The sequence below is a fragment of the Halichoerus grypus genome, chromosome 12 (assembly GCF_964656455.1).
Source record: "Halichoerus grypus chromosome 12, mHalGry1.hap1.1, whole genome shotgun sequence".
Lineage (NCBI taxonomy): Eukaryota > Metazoa > Chordata > Mammalia > Carnivora > Phocidae > Halichoerus > Halichoerus grypus.
The window spans coordinates 40463274-40478436 of NC_135723.1; the positions used below are offsets into that span (position 1 = coordinate 40463274).

The 15163-nt window shown below is 41.4% G+C and overlaps 1 long non-coding RNA gene across 1 annotated transcript in view; it reads right to left on the minus strand.

The window, feature by feature from the left end:
* Window positions 1–3950: 3950 nt before the first annotated feature.
* LOC118526019 (uncharacterized) overlaps window positions 3951–15163 on the minus strand; it is a 34244-nt gene continuing 23031 nt past the window's right edge. Inside the window, exon 2 of the long non-coding RNA XR_004912426.2 lies at window positions 3951–4233. This is a non-coding gene — a long non-coding RNA (uncharacterized LOC118526019). The remainder of the gene's footprint in view (window positions 4234–15163) is intronic.

The following is a 15163-nucleotide window of genomic DNA, read 5'->3' on the forward strand; positions in this document are numbered from 1 at the left end:
TTTGTGTTTTATTTTTGAAACTTCACAGGCTTCAGGGACTTCTCTTTTTCTTGATCTTCCTTTCTTCCTCCTGAAATCTCAGGATAATTAATTTTAACAAACTCTGGAAACATTCTTCTCTTTATTTTCTCTACTTTAGTGGCCTTCCTTACCTCCTCCTTTTCCAATGGATACCTTCTTATTCAAGTGTCTGACGGGAATGAATTCCCACCTTTGCACAGTCTCATCTTCACATTCTCTATCACTTTAATTTACTCCATACAGTCAGTCCCTGACCATATTTAACAATTTGTGTGGCTGCTGAAGTTCTCCCAGCCTGTGTTCCTGGCCTAGAAGGCAGCCATCTTGCTCCCACGATGCCCTTCAAATGCTGGCAAGAGAAGGGTATCCTGATCATCAACTTTATTAGTAGTAACACCAAGGGAATGGAAGTAAACATATTAATCAAGGGACAGCCTCATTGCATCATGCTAAAGGGAAGGATTGGGGCAGTTTCTCAAACTCTATCTCCCTATTGTACTCCTCTGCAGATCTGTGTTCATTTTTCAGGCTTATTGATTTTCCTATTCCATCACAAGTATGTTATGTGATGCCTTACACTGGGTTAAGGTTAGTAAATTGTAACCATTGAAACCTAGCATGCATTGCCATATGATTATGACTTCACTGTCATTCGAAGCTAGCCAAAGGATAGATCACTTGTGCAGTGGGAAATCCTGCTCATTAAATTACTAGTGGATTTCTCTGAGTTAATCCTTTCTTATATGATCCAAATCATCTACTCTTTTTTTCTAAAATATGACCCTCTTCCCCCCTCACTATTCTATTACAGTTCATACATAATGTCTCTGGAGGGTACAGTATAGTCTAATTTTCTTCATTATTTAATTTAGATCTTGTTAAGTGAGACAGGCATTCACTCATAAGAAGGAACATTTAAGTTTTGGCAAATAAGTTCATTAGTATTCAGAAAGCTTTGCACCCCTCATATTTAATAAACCTTTCCATTACAGAGTAAGAAACGCTGGAAAATAGTCAAACAAATTAGCAATGGAGCCACCAAGAGAGTACATTCAACCCTGATTCAGAGATGTCTCAGTTTATCAGTTTTCTGTCAATCATTAAACAACAAAGATAAAACATGCAATTATATACAAGGAGACAGAACTCCTAATTCTTTCATCCTAGCTGAAGCAGAAAAGTTTTAATTGCTTGGAAAAATAAGATTTTTATCTTCTCTCCAAAGGGATAAAGAAAACAAATGTAAATTGGCTTTGAGTCAATGGCTGGAGCTACAAAACCTCAGGTTACGCAAATGGGAGTTGGAACTACCAGCCCATCATCTGTAGTTTTTGTCCTTTACGAGAACCAGTATCCACATATTTGGAAATCTGAGATGGTCCACAGAATATTTTCTTTTCTGCTACAGCTCCTTTAACACATAAGGAAAAAAAAAAAAAGAATGTGACCTTTTCATTAGAATGTTTAGAGTCATGAAAATTTACTGATACCACTTCTGCTTAATGGGAGTAACACTCACTGAAATATTTGAATATGCTGTCAATTATTGCAGGGTCAACTTTCCACTTATGTGAGTTACCAAGCCCTTTATTTCTCTTCTAAGTCCTATCAGCCATCTGATATTGAGAAATATAAAATATATGTATTTAAAGAGGCCACCCGCCATAATGAATATATGAAGCACAGTATGCATGAAAGATGTCTATTTATTGAAAGAAGTTTTTTTAAAGCTTAGTAAGTAGTCACCTAGATTCTCCCCACCTGGGCAGAGTTGGTTGCAGGAGATGGGGTAGACAGTGGCTATCACTGTATGGAGGACTGTCCCTCTACAGATTTATCCCAAGAAGTAAATGATTGTCTCTTCCTTATATCTGGACATAGATCTTTTTATGGTAACCCTGGGCCTAAGTGAGTACCTAGATGTGGATATTAAGGCACCTCAAAATTGCTTGAGCAGAATGGGACCTCCGCCTATAACTGGTTGCCCTGGTAGGACCGACAGCACACTCCCCTGGGACATGGCTGATTCTCACCAAAAGAAAAGCTGGTAGATGAAAGGAAGGAGGGTTTTGTACCCTCTCCTGTGAAAGCTTCTGGACTGTGGGAAACTGTCAGGTTAACTTGTATCTCCAAACCTAGCACACACCTGGTACGTTTCACATGGTATATGCTCGGTGGAAGTGTGATCAGGGAAAGGAGAGGGAGAAAGGCACAGATGGGAGAAAGGGTACAGGAGGCTAGAGCCTCTGTGAGCTTTACGGGGAATTTTTCTAGAATCTGCTCAACTCCTAAGGGGAGAAGCAGATTCATTGTATCCTATAAGGTTGAGAAATACTCCTCCAAAAAAAAAAACCAGTCAAGTGATTATGGCAGATCTACCTGACCTAACAGCTTAAGAAAAGTTGAGTTAGAAACTGGCCAGTTGTCCAGTAGACTGGGGCCTGATGTTAGCATTTTTAGAGCTGGAAGGGATCTTGGATCACCTAAGAGGCCTCCAAGTGGAATGTGATATGACTTGCCCACAGTCACATAGCTCATTAGTATTAGAATAGAAATCTGGGTCTCAGAGTTCCCAGCCTAGCATTTTTCAGCCTGCAATTTCCCCACATAAAACAGAAGCAATAGCTGCTTCCCGAATTCTATCCCTTCATATTTCCTGACCCATGTCACTTGGTATCTCTCTCCCCCAGAAGCCCTAACTAAACCTAATCCCTTCCTCTGGCACCATGGGATTTTATACAGCTTGCTAGGGAAACAGTCTAGGCAGGTTCACAGAGCAGTTATAGAATGCAGATTTATAAGTCTTATAAATGCATGTTCACTAGGCTTGATTAAGGCCATAAGAATTGCTATACTAATTAGAATCTTGGACTCGAGAATATTTTTCTGTCCATTTGTTTGCTGTGGCCACTGCTCTTCACATCGAAGAGAAAGCTAGAATGTAAGCTCCACGATGTAGGAAACATGTTTATCTTATTTATTTATTTATTTATTTATTTATTTATTTAGAGCAAGTGAGCGAGCTCAGTGGGGGGCAGAGGGAAAGGGAGAAAGAGAATCCCAAGCAGGCTCCATGCTCAGTGCAGAGCCCGATGCAGGGCTTGATCTCACAACCCTGAGATCATGACATGAGCCAAAATCAAGAGTCAGATGCTCAACTGACTGAGCCACCCAGGTGCCCTGGAACCATGTCTATCTTACACCTAAGTCTCCAGTGTCCAGTAGGTACTTAACTATTTGTTGAATTTTTTAATATGACCACCAGTTCCATATTTCATGATTCTAAGAATGTTCCTTGACATCCTTATCTACAAATAATCAGTAATATTGCCCTTCAGCCAAATATTTTTAAAGATCTCAACTCTACCTAGTGTCTCCATTAATCAAATTAACTCAATACAGTCTGATCACCCCTCCCATAGGCAGGGAGTTCAAGCTCTATTTGACTTGATCTACTGTGTGTGTTAATCTTTACCCTCAAGTGAATGAAGACATACTAAGGACTAACATCCTAGAACTGGAAGATAGTCTATGACTATGTTCTCACTTTCAAGCCCTAGGGTGTGGAGAAATGTAGGCTAATAAATTGGTGTTTCCTTCAAACCACTACTTGCCAGATCTTTATTCAAGGACAGGCTGAGTTCTGTGTGGGGAAGAACCAAGCAGGAGGATCAGTGGGGTAGTCTGCCTACCCTCCATGGTCACAAACAATCCAGACGGGGCACCCAAATTATGTACCTCGGTAGGACAAAGAGCAGCCCTGTAGTAAAACATCCCCATGCTCCTCTACATTTGATTACGCCTTACTTTCTACCCCTAAGGAATTTATCAAACCATTCCTTCCAATTCCATACAGAATTCTCCCTAAAATAAGTGCTAGTATTATTTTCTTCTCTTTATATTTCCGTAGATGTTTTAGCACTCTATGGTTATTTTGGTGCCCTTCTAGGTTAGTCCTGCAAGCAGTTGTCCAGCTGGTCTGTCTTTAATCTGATCCTGATGGCAGCCATTACTTGAAATGAAGAAGGCAGTCTAGTTAGAAACTGCAGTTGATGTTCCTCCTCTCTCAGGGGATAGGTAGCCCATCTGGAAGGTCTTCTTGATGATGGTGTCTGGGGCCAGGATTCAGGAAATTCAGTGGCAGTGATGGGAAGCAATGTAGGAAAAGGTCATGCTCCTCTAAAGAAGTGCATTTTCCTTCTGTCTCAGCAACTGTAAAATTATAAATCAAAGATTAAAAAGTTAAGCCACTGCTCAAGTGAAGATCTTGGTAAATACACCACTTAAGCAAACCTGATGATGGATACATTGGCATCTAGATGAAGTCTGTGGTTTTCCAAACAATGGGGCAGAGACTACAGGGACATACAAAGTATGCCTAAGGATTCTCTATTTCTTCATTTATTTTGCTTTATCAAAGAAAGAGGAAAAACTGTAATTGCCATTAAATACAAGTGAATCTGCCTGCAGAAAGAATGTAGAATGAGTGGGCTTAGGAGGGACATACTAGGGAAAAAGGAAAGAGAGCCCACAGAATCCAAAAACAGCTGCTGTTTCTTCACAGCATTTCACGGAGCTGACTTGAATGGAGTTGTGATTCTGTGACCTAAGAGAGAGATGAATAAATAATAATATTTGGGGACAAATGATTTAAGACCCTATGAAAAATTAGAAGTACAGTCACCCAAGCCTTACTTGGTTCCTGGCATCCAAAATGACCGATTCTCACAGTCTTTAAGAAAATAAGACAGAATGATAAGAACCTCATGCAAAGACAGTCTAGATGAAGCATCACTAGTTTAGGGCGTCTCCACTAAAAGCATCACAGGAGATGCATTAGTGTGCCACTACATCCTCTCCTTTGCTGTACCACTCTGTCCCCTTCCTCAGGCTCCAGGAACCCAGTGTGCACGTGCCATTATCTACCCACTCAAATGCCTTTCATATGACAGAGACTAGCTTAAACCTAAGGTCTTCCAATTACTAGATCTGAATATTTCATACTAGAGTTTTAACACCTGGTGGCTTTAGCATTCCCATGGGCTATTTGCAATTTAAAATTACTTGTAATCTTAATTACTGGAATATGGGAAGAAGAAGAAGAAGAAGGGAAAGTGAGCAAGGAAATAGGAGGGGCTTCCTATACTTCTCATTTAATCTCAACACGATTCTACACCAACCATCAAAACTCCAAACGGTGGGCTTCAGCAACTTTCCCTCCATGTCACAAACGATCTGAACAGCTGCTAAACCCAGACTGAGAAAGTAGTTCTGTACTCAGAGCACATGAAGAGGATTCTTTAGAACTGATGTCTAAGCCTATAGAGAAGCCTCCTACAGATACCAGTGATCATGTCTGCAATCCAGGTATCTGCCCTGCTCCAAATCCCTCACTTGACAAGCAAACTAAAAGGTGAGTGGCTCACCCAGTGTCACATAGGGACTGACTGAAAGGTAGTCCCAGTCCACAGCCCAGCCCAAGTAAATCTTCATGAGCACAACACATTGTCTTTGCTCTAGACACGATGATCATGTTCTTCAAACTCTAAAGCAGTATTTGGGTAGTACCTGAGTAGTAATTTCCCCTTCCTGGACAACAGTCTGATTCAGTGGGTCCAGGGGAGGCACAGGAATGTTAACAGGTTCCCTGGGGGAGCCTGATTTGTGGGGTGTTGGAACCACCCCTATGCTTTGCTTATCACTCCTCCACTTATCAGCACCATGGAGCCAGCTGGAAGGTCCCCCTGACCTTCTGAGGGCATCCTCTGCTCTGAGGACATCCTCACAAGCCTGACTATCAAAGGGTTCTTGAAAATTAGGGCACAAGTCAGAGTCCTGAAGACAAACACCAGCAAATCCATGGAAACAGAAAGTGGATTAGTGGTTGCCAAGGGCTAGGGGGTAGGCTTGAGGGATGACAGCTAATGGGTATGGGGGTTGATGAAAACATTCTGGAATTAGTTGTGATGATTATACAACTTGGTGCAATCTGGATTATACGTTTTAGGAGAGTGAATTTTATGGTTTGCAAATTATATTTCAATTTTTGAAAAGCCCATATAGATGTGTGGGTACCGCATATCACATGCAGGTGGATCACCAGGTTCCCTGCGTCCTCACAACTATTGGGCGACGTCCCCTGGGCAACAGAGGCAAAATGTTGCCAGGGCAGCTGATGACTATAATGGCTACCATTTGCTGCATACTTCTTACGTGGCAGACACCTGTGATACTCAGCACATGGTTATCTCAAATGATAAAATCATAACCAAAGATGTGGATACCATTATTATACTGTTCTTGTTAACATTTTACAGATTATAAAATGGAGGTATAGTGAGGTTAAACAACTTGACTAGGCCCATAGCCAGTAAGTGACAAAAGTAATAGCTAGAAAGGTGTGGCTAAATAGGCACCAAAAGAATCTGCCCCAAATCATGTCCCTCATGATTCTGATATTCCCACTATTAGATTTTGGGAAAATAGAATAATAATAATAATAATAATAATAACATAGCTAGGATTTATTAATTCTTTCCATGTTCCAATCTTTCTGCTAAATTCTCTACATAGATTATCTCACATAATCTTCACAAAAACTCTGTGAGGTACATACTATCGTGGTGGAAGGTTAGGCAGAGAATCCTGACATAACTTGCCCGAGGCCACACAGCTAGCAAGCGATGGACTCAGGATTTGAACACAGACCCTACTGCTAAGCCACTTTGTCAGAGAGCCAAATTCAGGTGCCTGCAGGGTCCAGAATGATGAAAGAGTAAAGTAGGCCCCATATGTTTCTTAAAATACAAAATAGCATCTGCCCATCTTTTACTTATCCATAGAGATGTGGTACGATTTTCTCGTAATACTATAAGGCAAACAAAGCACAAGAGCAATGATAAATGACACTTTGCCTCAATGTTGAGGATACAAAACAGGGTGGCAAAAACTGGCAAATTGGAGAAAAGCCTATTTTCATCTAAAGGAGCAGCCACCATTCAACTCCCAACGCTCTGTTGCCAGGTGGGTATATGATGCAGTATTGCCATATTTTCTGAGAGAAACCAGAAAGATTTTTACATGAAATCTTTTGGTTTTAAAAAAAAATGGCAAAATGGGATGCCTGGGTGGCTCAGTCAGTTGAGCGTCTGACTCTTGGTTTCAGCTCAGGGTCATGGTTTCAGGATCATGGGATCAGGTCCTGTGTTTGACTCTGCGTGGAGCACAGAATCTGCTTGGGATTCTCTGCCTCTCCCTTTGCCCCTCCCCCCACTAGATGCGCTCTTTCTGTCTCTCTAAAATAAATGAATAAATAAAGTCTTTGGGGGAAAAAAAGGAAAAGGGAAAAAAGGTAGATATTATTAGTCCCACTTTATTATTTTTAAAAAAATCGCAAAGAATTCTGAAGCCTGAATTTGGTCTGTAGCATTTCACTCTCAACCTCTGTATATAGTAAATTGCCTCCTCAAGCAGTTCCATGTGACTGGAATTTAGGATTTGGGGTAAAAAGTGACAGGCAGAATCTGGAATGGTGAGGAGGGGCCATGGTATGAAGATTCTTGGTGCACACCTAAGGAAGGTAAATCTCATTCCACAGGCCAGGGAAAGCCAGAAGCTTTGTTGTTTTGTTCTGTTTTATTTAAGAAAAGAAAGACACCAGATCAGAAAGACATCCTGAGAATGATGTTAAGGGCATAATAGCTGGGAGAGAGAGCTAAGGCAGTGAGACTAAATGGGAGGTGACTATCAACCTCAGGGTAGTGGCAGTGGAAGCGAGAGAATGGACATAAGTCAATTAATAGCAGAGACCTTCCTTAGAAAATAATAGATCTGCTTATATCAAAAGAGCATATACACTCTATTATGTAGCAATGGCATCACTTGATAAAGAAAAGGCCATCATCATGAAGAGGGAGACATTAGCAAATAAGGAAGAAAGCTATGAGAAAAACAAGAGAGGGGTTTCAGGATACGACTTGTTTGAGGCTGGGTTTGGCATGTAAAAAAGGAAAGAAAATGTCCTTGGCTAGGGTAGGGAGGAGACAGCTTGAAAACTGCCTAAGAAAACAAAAAAGTGAATGAGAAAAATAAAAAGAACACATATAAGGAGGTCAGGTACTAAGATATTAAGAAGAAATATAAGAAACCAGGAGGGAAAAAAATAGTCAGGCAAGGACGAACAGTGCATGTCCCTAAAGTCCAGATTTAATGCAGATGAGAGAAACTGGGGAGAGCATTTTAAAAAGATGTTGTAATGAAGGCACCAAAGAGATTGCTTTAACAGAGACAGAACTCAAGAATAGAGACCACAATGGAGGTATTTATAAGGAGAAGAATAAAAAGATGTCCAAAATACGGAAAAGGATTTTAGCTATTGGAGACCAGAGGGAAAAGATGAGTTTTAGAGATGTCAGAAAGGAAAATATGACAGGATTTTGGAATATTCTCCGAGTGAAAATAAGGTCTATTCTGTAAAAAAATACAAAGTTCTCTCTCCACAAGTGCTTAAGAAGCAGCCCTGAGGACAGCCAAAGATAATACCAAAGCTGCATTCCGAGGGTATGAGGAGGAGAATGCAGTTACCAGAAAGTTCCTAAAGGGAAGGAAGCAAAGATTTTCATCTTGACCACGCTTGGTTTTCATTGGTTGTAACATCACACAGACCAGAATGAAGTATTCCACGGAAGCAACTTCAGAGGTAACCTTGTGATGGCGCAGAACACTCTGGGAGAACTACAATAGTTACAAAGGCAGAGGGAAAAGGAGGACCCTTTTCCATACACATGGACTAGGAATAAAAAGGACCAATTACAGTAACAAAAGATCTTATTTAAAAGCACAAAGTTGGGGGTGCCTGGCTGGCTCAGTCGGTGGAACTTGTGATGCTTGATCTTGGGGACTGTGAGTTTGAGCCCCATACGGGGTGTAGAGGTTACTTCAAAATAAAATCTTGAAAAAAAAAATAAAAGCACACAGTTGTACATTAAAAGAGAAGAAATACAAGTGAAGAGGAAGGAAGACTATTACAGTTAGGACAAGAAGGGGCTATCATTTAAGTGTATGTCATATAATATCTGGCAACTTAGTTACAGTATCCCATTTAAGTTCCTCATCAGATAGGCAAAGTTACTCCATTTTGCAGAAGAAAGTGTGGGAGTTATGTAAAATAATTACGTGGTAAAAAGTCACAAAGATAGTTAAGTTTTAGAGCCAACTCTTACTGGATTCTCAAGCTTAAGCATTTTCCACAATACCTCAGTCACTATGGGCCATCTTTCACCTGGATTTCTGCAAGAGCCTTCCTAACTAGTATGTCTCTCACCGCCTCCATCCTCCATCCAATATGTAGCCCAAGCAATAGATCAAAAATGCAAATTCCATTGTGGCACTGCCTGTTTAAAATCCCTTCAGTAAATTCCCTTTAGTCTTCAGTGGCATCCAGACCACCTAGCACTCCCTACAAAGGCCGTTCAAGGTCTGGCCCCACTCACCTCCCCAGCTTCATCTCAAGCTCCTCTCCTTGTAGGTGACAATTCAATGACTCTGAATATATATTTAAGTCCTTGGAATGCACCATGATCATTTTCACCTCCAGGGCTTGACACATTGTCCCTATGGGCTGGAGGAATCATCTCCCTGACCATCGAACCCCTCCCCTTGGCAGTCACCAAGGATGACTCCTGGGCAACAGTAGGACTCCTTTCTCACAAAAATTAACACACCTTATTGGAATTCTCTTTATCTGTTCTGAGATCCCCATACCCCCTCTACCATGAGCTACATGAGCAAAGATCCTGTTTCCATTTTGTTCACTCTTGATTCCACAACACCGAGCACGTGCACTGACATATCACAGGTGTTAAGTACCCATTCAGTTTTGAAATGGACAAATAAATCTGATGGGGTGAGAGCCATTACTGTTTACTAAGTGAAGCTGTATCAGTAGAGGCCAAACTCCTAGCTGACCCCAAAGCCCCTACTCTTGGCATCTGCAATTTACTGTCCATTGCTGAAGATTCTTTTCCAAATTCCAAAATTCAATTCCAATTCCAAAATTCCAAAAAATTCAACAACATTTTCTAGAACATAGGCTCTGTGTCCTTTCTGCACTCAGAGCCATAAATAATTCCAAGGACAAGACTTGCTTCTTGCCCTAAACAAGCTTATAGTCTAGTGGAAGAGCTTTCATTTTGTCAACATGTTGCAACTCACATTCTCTTTAAATTCTTTCAGAACTGAGCTGACAAGGGAACCTTGATAGTCTCTTAAGCATTTGGTAATAGGCAATTAACTCCTACAGGATAACAAGGGGCTTGAGAGCTGAAGCCAAATCTTACTCATCATTATCATCCTGGTGGTTAGCATAGTGCCTGGTATGTAACAATGGTTTTAAAACTGTCACCAAATGGGTGAAAGCAGAAACAAATGAATGAAGAAACAAGCAAACAAGTCAAGTCTTGGAATCTAGCTTTTTTTTTTTTTTTAAGATTTTTATTTATTTATTTGACAGAGAGAGACACAGCAAGAGAGGGAACACAAGCAGGGGGAGTGGGAGAGGAGAAGTAGGCTTCCCGAGGAGCAGGGAGCCCGATGCAGGGCTCGATCCCAGGACCCTGGGATCATGACCTGAGCTGAAGGCAGACGCTTAACGACTGAGCCACCCAGGCGCCCCAGGAATCTAGCTTTGGAATCTGGGTCAGAGTCTCAGCAGGAATTCTACTGTATCACTAAACAGATAAATGACTTGGTGACAGGTCCCTGTAGAGAAGAACGGGCCCATTAGACACACACATAATGGCCAAAATGAAGTCAGTGGAGCATGGGGGCAGGGAAAGAGAGGAGCAGGCTACTATTTTCAGTGGTTTTCCATTTTTCCATCACTGGACAGGTTCTCTTCCCTGTCCTCAGGTTTAGAGGGGAGACGCCTTGGGAGAGTCATACCCACGGAAGAGTATTGAGATGGCTTCACCTGGCTCTCTAGAGCCACAAACCTGCTCATTGAGACAGACTGGAGAGGTAGGTCAAAAGATAATAGGAAAATATATCAATAAATATAGTGTTCATCACATGTCTTCACTCCCTAGGAAGAAAACCCTTCAGTGACATTATTTAAAATGTGCATTAATAATCACCAACATGAATAAATATCTAACTGAAACAAAGATATTTGCTAGTTTCTATTCCTTTCAAAATTAGAACCAAAAATCTGTCCAGAAACAGCTATCAAAGAGCATCATTTTCACACACACACACACACACACACACACACACCTGAAATTTCCCCTACTGCCAACTTGTTAGTTATTTGAATAAACATTATTTCTGCCACATGCTTTAGCACCAAATAGTACCTTGTAGTCAGTTAAAAAACCTTTATCAAAGTTAGACTCTGGTATTATTTTGACACCAGACAGTCCTTTGCTTTTGTGTGGAATCACAGTGTTGCCTGAACAGTGTACGATTACGCCTTTGTGCAGACAATCAGCAGGTCATTAGCGTACCGTACAAATCACCTTGGACTCAGGATGGAACCCTGGGGACCTGAAGCTGCAATAGACTGCAGAGAAGACATGGTGTTGCTGACAGTTACCTCTGATGGCAGTTAAAAATGTATGATTGCAACCACATGACAGCTTAATACAACAGATCCCTGAGCTGTTCACATGGCACATTCTGATTAATGGTATCAGTAATCATTATGAATTTTTAAGTTTTGGTGGAGCGCTCCATTACATCCTACTATTAGAATACAAGACTAACAGGCCCTTTATGAAATTACCATATTTTATCATTATTTTACTGCTGCTGGTTTTACATTTTGGTGAACACGATCTGACCCATAACATATTCTGATGGGGCAGGGAGAGTCCTGCTGCACATTTGAAAGGCTCAAGAAGAAATTTTTGTATAAGAAAGTGAAAGTGACATGAACTGAAACTTGTTACGGGAACCAGAATTTGCCACTTTTACACACACACACACACACAGGCACATGCACACACACACACACACAGAGGATAAGGTCTATTTCCCTATATCCACATCTGGCAATGATGTGCACATAGTGAAAAGATTTCAGATTCCCTCCAGAAAGCCCTTAGGCTACAAGAAAAATCATCCTACATCTAATAAAGCCATCTGAGATATATCTCCCATATGGGAAAGCCCCATTCTGCTTTATTCCAACAAATTGGCCCTTGGATTCCTCTCGCAGCTGTTGCTGCTATTGTTGAAGATGTCCGGAGTCCTGGCAGTGAGCAGGATGCTGTGCACAACAGTCAGGGTCCCCACATCTCTGGGCTGTGTAAGAGTTAAGTGATATCACCTGTGACGAGTACTGAGCCCCAGGACAGTTAAAGGCCTGACTCAGGAGAAGTGCTCAGTAAATGGGGACGAAAAAAAAAATGTCTTAATTAGAATATTCTGAGAGTTTAGTCTCAAGAGAAAAATGGGAGTCAATTTCTAAATCAGATCACCACCAAGACAACAAGGATGCTAAAATAAGCAAACAAACAAATAATTTTTCCTTAGAATTTCCCCTTCAGGGATGCCTGGGTGGCTCAGTGTTAAGCATCTGCCTTCGACTCAGGTCATGATCCCAGAGTCTGGGATCGAGCCCCTCATCGGGCTCCCTGCTCAACAGAGAGCCTGCTTCTTCCTCTCCATCTGCCTGCCACTACGCCTGCGTTTTCTCTCTCCTTCCTGCTCTCTCTCTCTCTGACGAATAAATAAATAAAATCTTAAAAAAAAAAAAGAATTTCCCCTTCACTATTCTCCCCCAGTTTGGTCGAGCTCAGGAAACACTGGCATGTGCCCAGCACTGTCCTAGCATGGGAGGCGTGAAGACACACGTGGGCACTTGCTGGCTTCGGGCAACAGCCCCTCAGCTGGGGAAACGAGACACCTAGGAGTCTTTCAAAGCAGGGTCCTTTACATTGCAATAGCATTTTGAAAGTTTATTATACAAATAATATAATCCTGTGAAAGGAAAACATTTACTCTTCTTAATTTTTTAGCTCAATAATTTATTGAAATATAATTGACAAAATAAGTGTACCTCACGGTGATTTGCTATACATGTACATGATGAAAGGATCCCCCATCTACTTAACTAACACATCCATCACCTCACATATTTATCTTTTCTTTTGCTGAGAATTTGTATGTTTAATTATACAATACAGTGTTATCAACTATAGTCACCATGTTATACATTAAATCCTCAAAACTTACTAGTCTTATAGCTGGAAGTTTATACCCTTTTATTATCTTTCTGTATTTCCCTCATACTCATTATGATTAAAGTTAGTTGGCTTTTTCATATTTCCTACCTTATATATAAAATACACGTAGCAATCATCACACACACACACACACACACACACCCCAGTATCAGGAGATAATTCTAATCCTCTTAGTCTATCTGGATAGGTCCTCTGCAGGCACATGGCCAGACTTCCTCAACACGTTGAGTGGTTTAATATCATCACTGGTCTTGGGGGGGGGGGGGATTCCCCTCTCGGATCTTCCTTTCCAATTTTATCAAATTTCAGCAAATTCCTTTCTGTAGTTTAAATAAGACAGAAAGCCTTGCCAGCTCCATATTAACTCAGGACCATTTCCTGTTAACTTGGGATGGAGGGGCTCACCACCCCCTTCCTCTTCCTCTCTATCTTCCTTACTTTACTGTCTGATTTCCCTCTCTTTTTTCTCTGATCTTCTTCTGAAAAGTTCCCTTGTCCTATGTTCTAAAAAAGAATAGCAAAGAGAATGGAAGATAGGACTGGAAGGGTGAACAAAGATGAAAACAAGAATTTTGAGGTTCCCTTGGCTTTTTAACCTCAGGTTCTCTTTCTGTGGATAGCCAGAAGTGAAAAGACTAAAAAGGGCAAAAATGCTAGGAAGAGCGAGAACGTCAGAGAGATGCTAGAAGAGACTCTGCTGAAGGGAGGACTCATCTCAACTTCTTCCTTCTTCTAATCTCTTTTCACAGCTCCTCTGTGGTGCCCTTTACACTCCTGGTGGGATGGAACCCTTGGGAAGCTCAGAAGAGGTAGAAGGGACAAATGGCATAAAGTAAAATTCCACTTAAAAACCAAAAACCAAAACAAAACCAAAAAAACTTCCCCAGGGCCTCTAGATTCATTGCTCAAGTATTTTCCACTGCACCCCACCCACTCTCCCAGGCTAACACACACCACCAGCCACCCCACACCTGAACTTCTGGTTGAGCCAGAAGAGCACTGGAAGTTCGGGGGCAGGGCCAGAAACCCAGCACAGCCCCAGGCAGTGGGCTCAGCTGCCACCTTGACAGTGCTGGGAATGTACTGTCCCCAAAACACCCACCCCCTATCAGTAGAGAGAAGCAGCCAGGAATTTCAGAAGTGACTGGGATTGGCACCAGTGCTCACCCACCTTCCTGCTGGGCTCTAGTCTTGGCTACAAAAGAGGGTGCAAGACTATCCTGACCCTGTGTCCTAACTCCCAGTTAAACCAGAAGCTGTACATTCAGGGGAAGAGCCAGGAATGTGGCCGACCAGGTGTGGGGACATTACTGCCACAGTTTCCAACATGGCCCACAAGCAGAATCCAGGCCACACAGGTGTGTTTGTTGAACAGAAACATTCTGAGATTCTGTTTAAAAAGAAAATCTTCTGTTCCAGACTTTGAACAATAATGGCTGTCGTTTGTTGAGTGCTTACTATGTACGGGCTAACTCTCCATGTAATAGATCATTTAATTCTAATAATCCTATGCAGTAGATACTATAATTATCTCCCTTTTCCATACTAGGAAACAAGAATTTAGAAGAGTAGAGCAACTTGATTCAAGCTACTGAAGAGACAGATCCAGGATTCCATTCCAGGTAGATTTGACTCCAAAACCCGTATCTTTAAAAATATCTCATCATTTTCTCTTTCGTTATTGTTGAAGTATAGTTGACACATGATATTACATTAGTTTCATGTGTACAACATAGTGAGTCCACAATTCTATATGTTATGCTATGTTTACCACAAGTATAATTACCATCTGTCACCATACAATCCTATTACATTACCATTGACTATATTCCCTATGCTGTACTTTTCATCCCCCTGACTTATTCATTCCATGACTGGAAGTCTATACCTCCCACTCC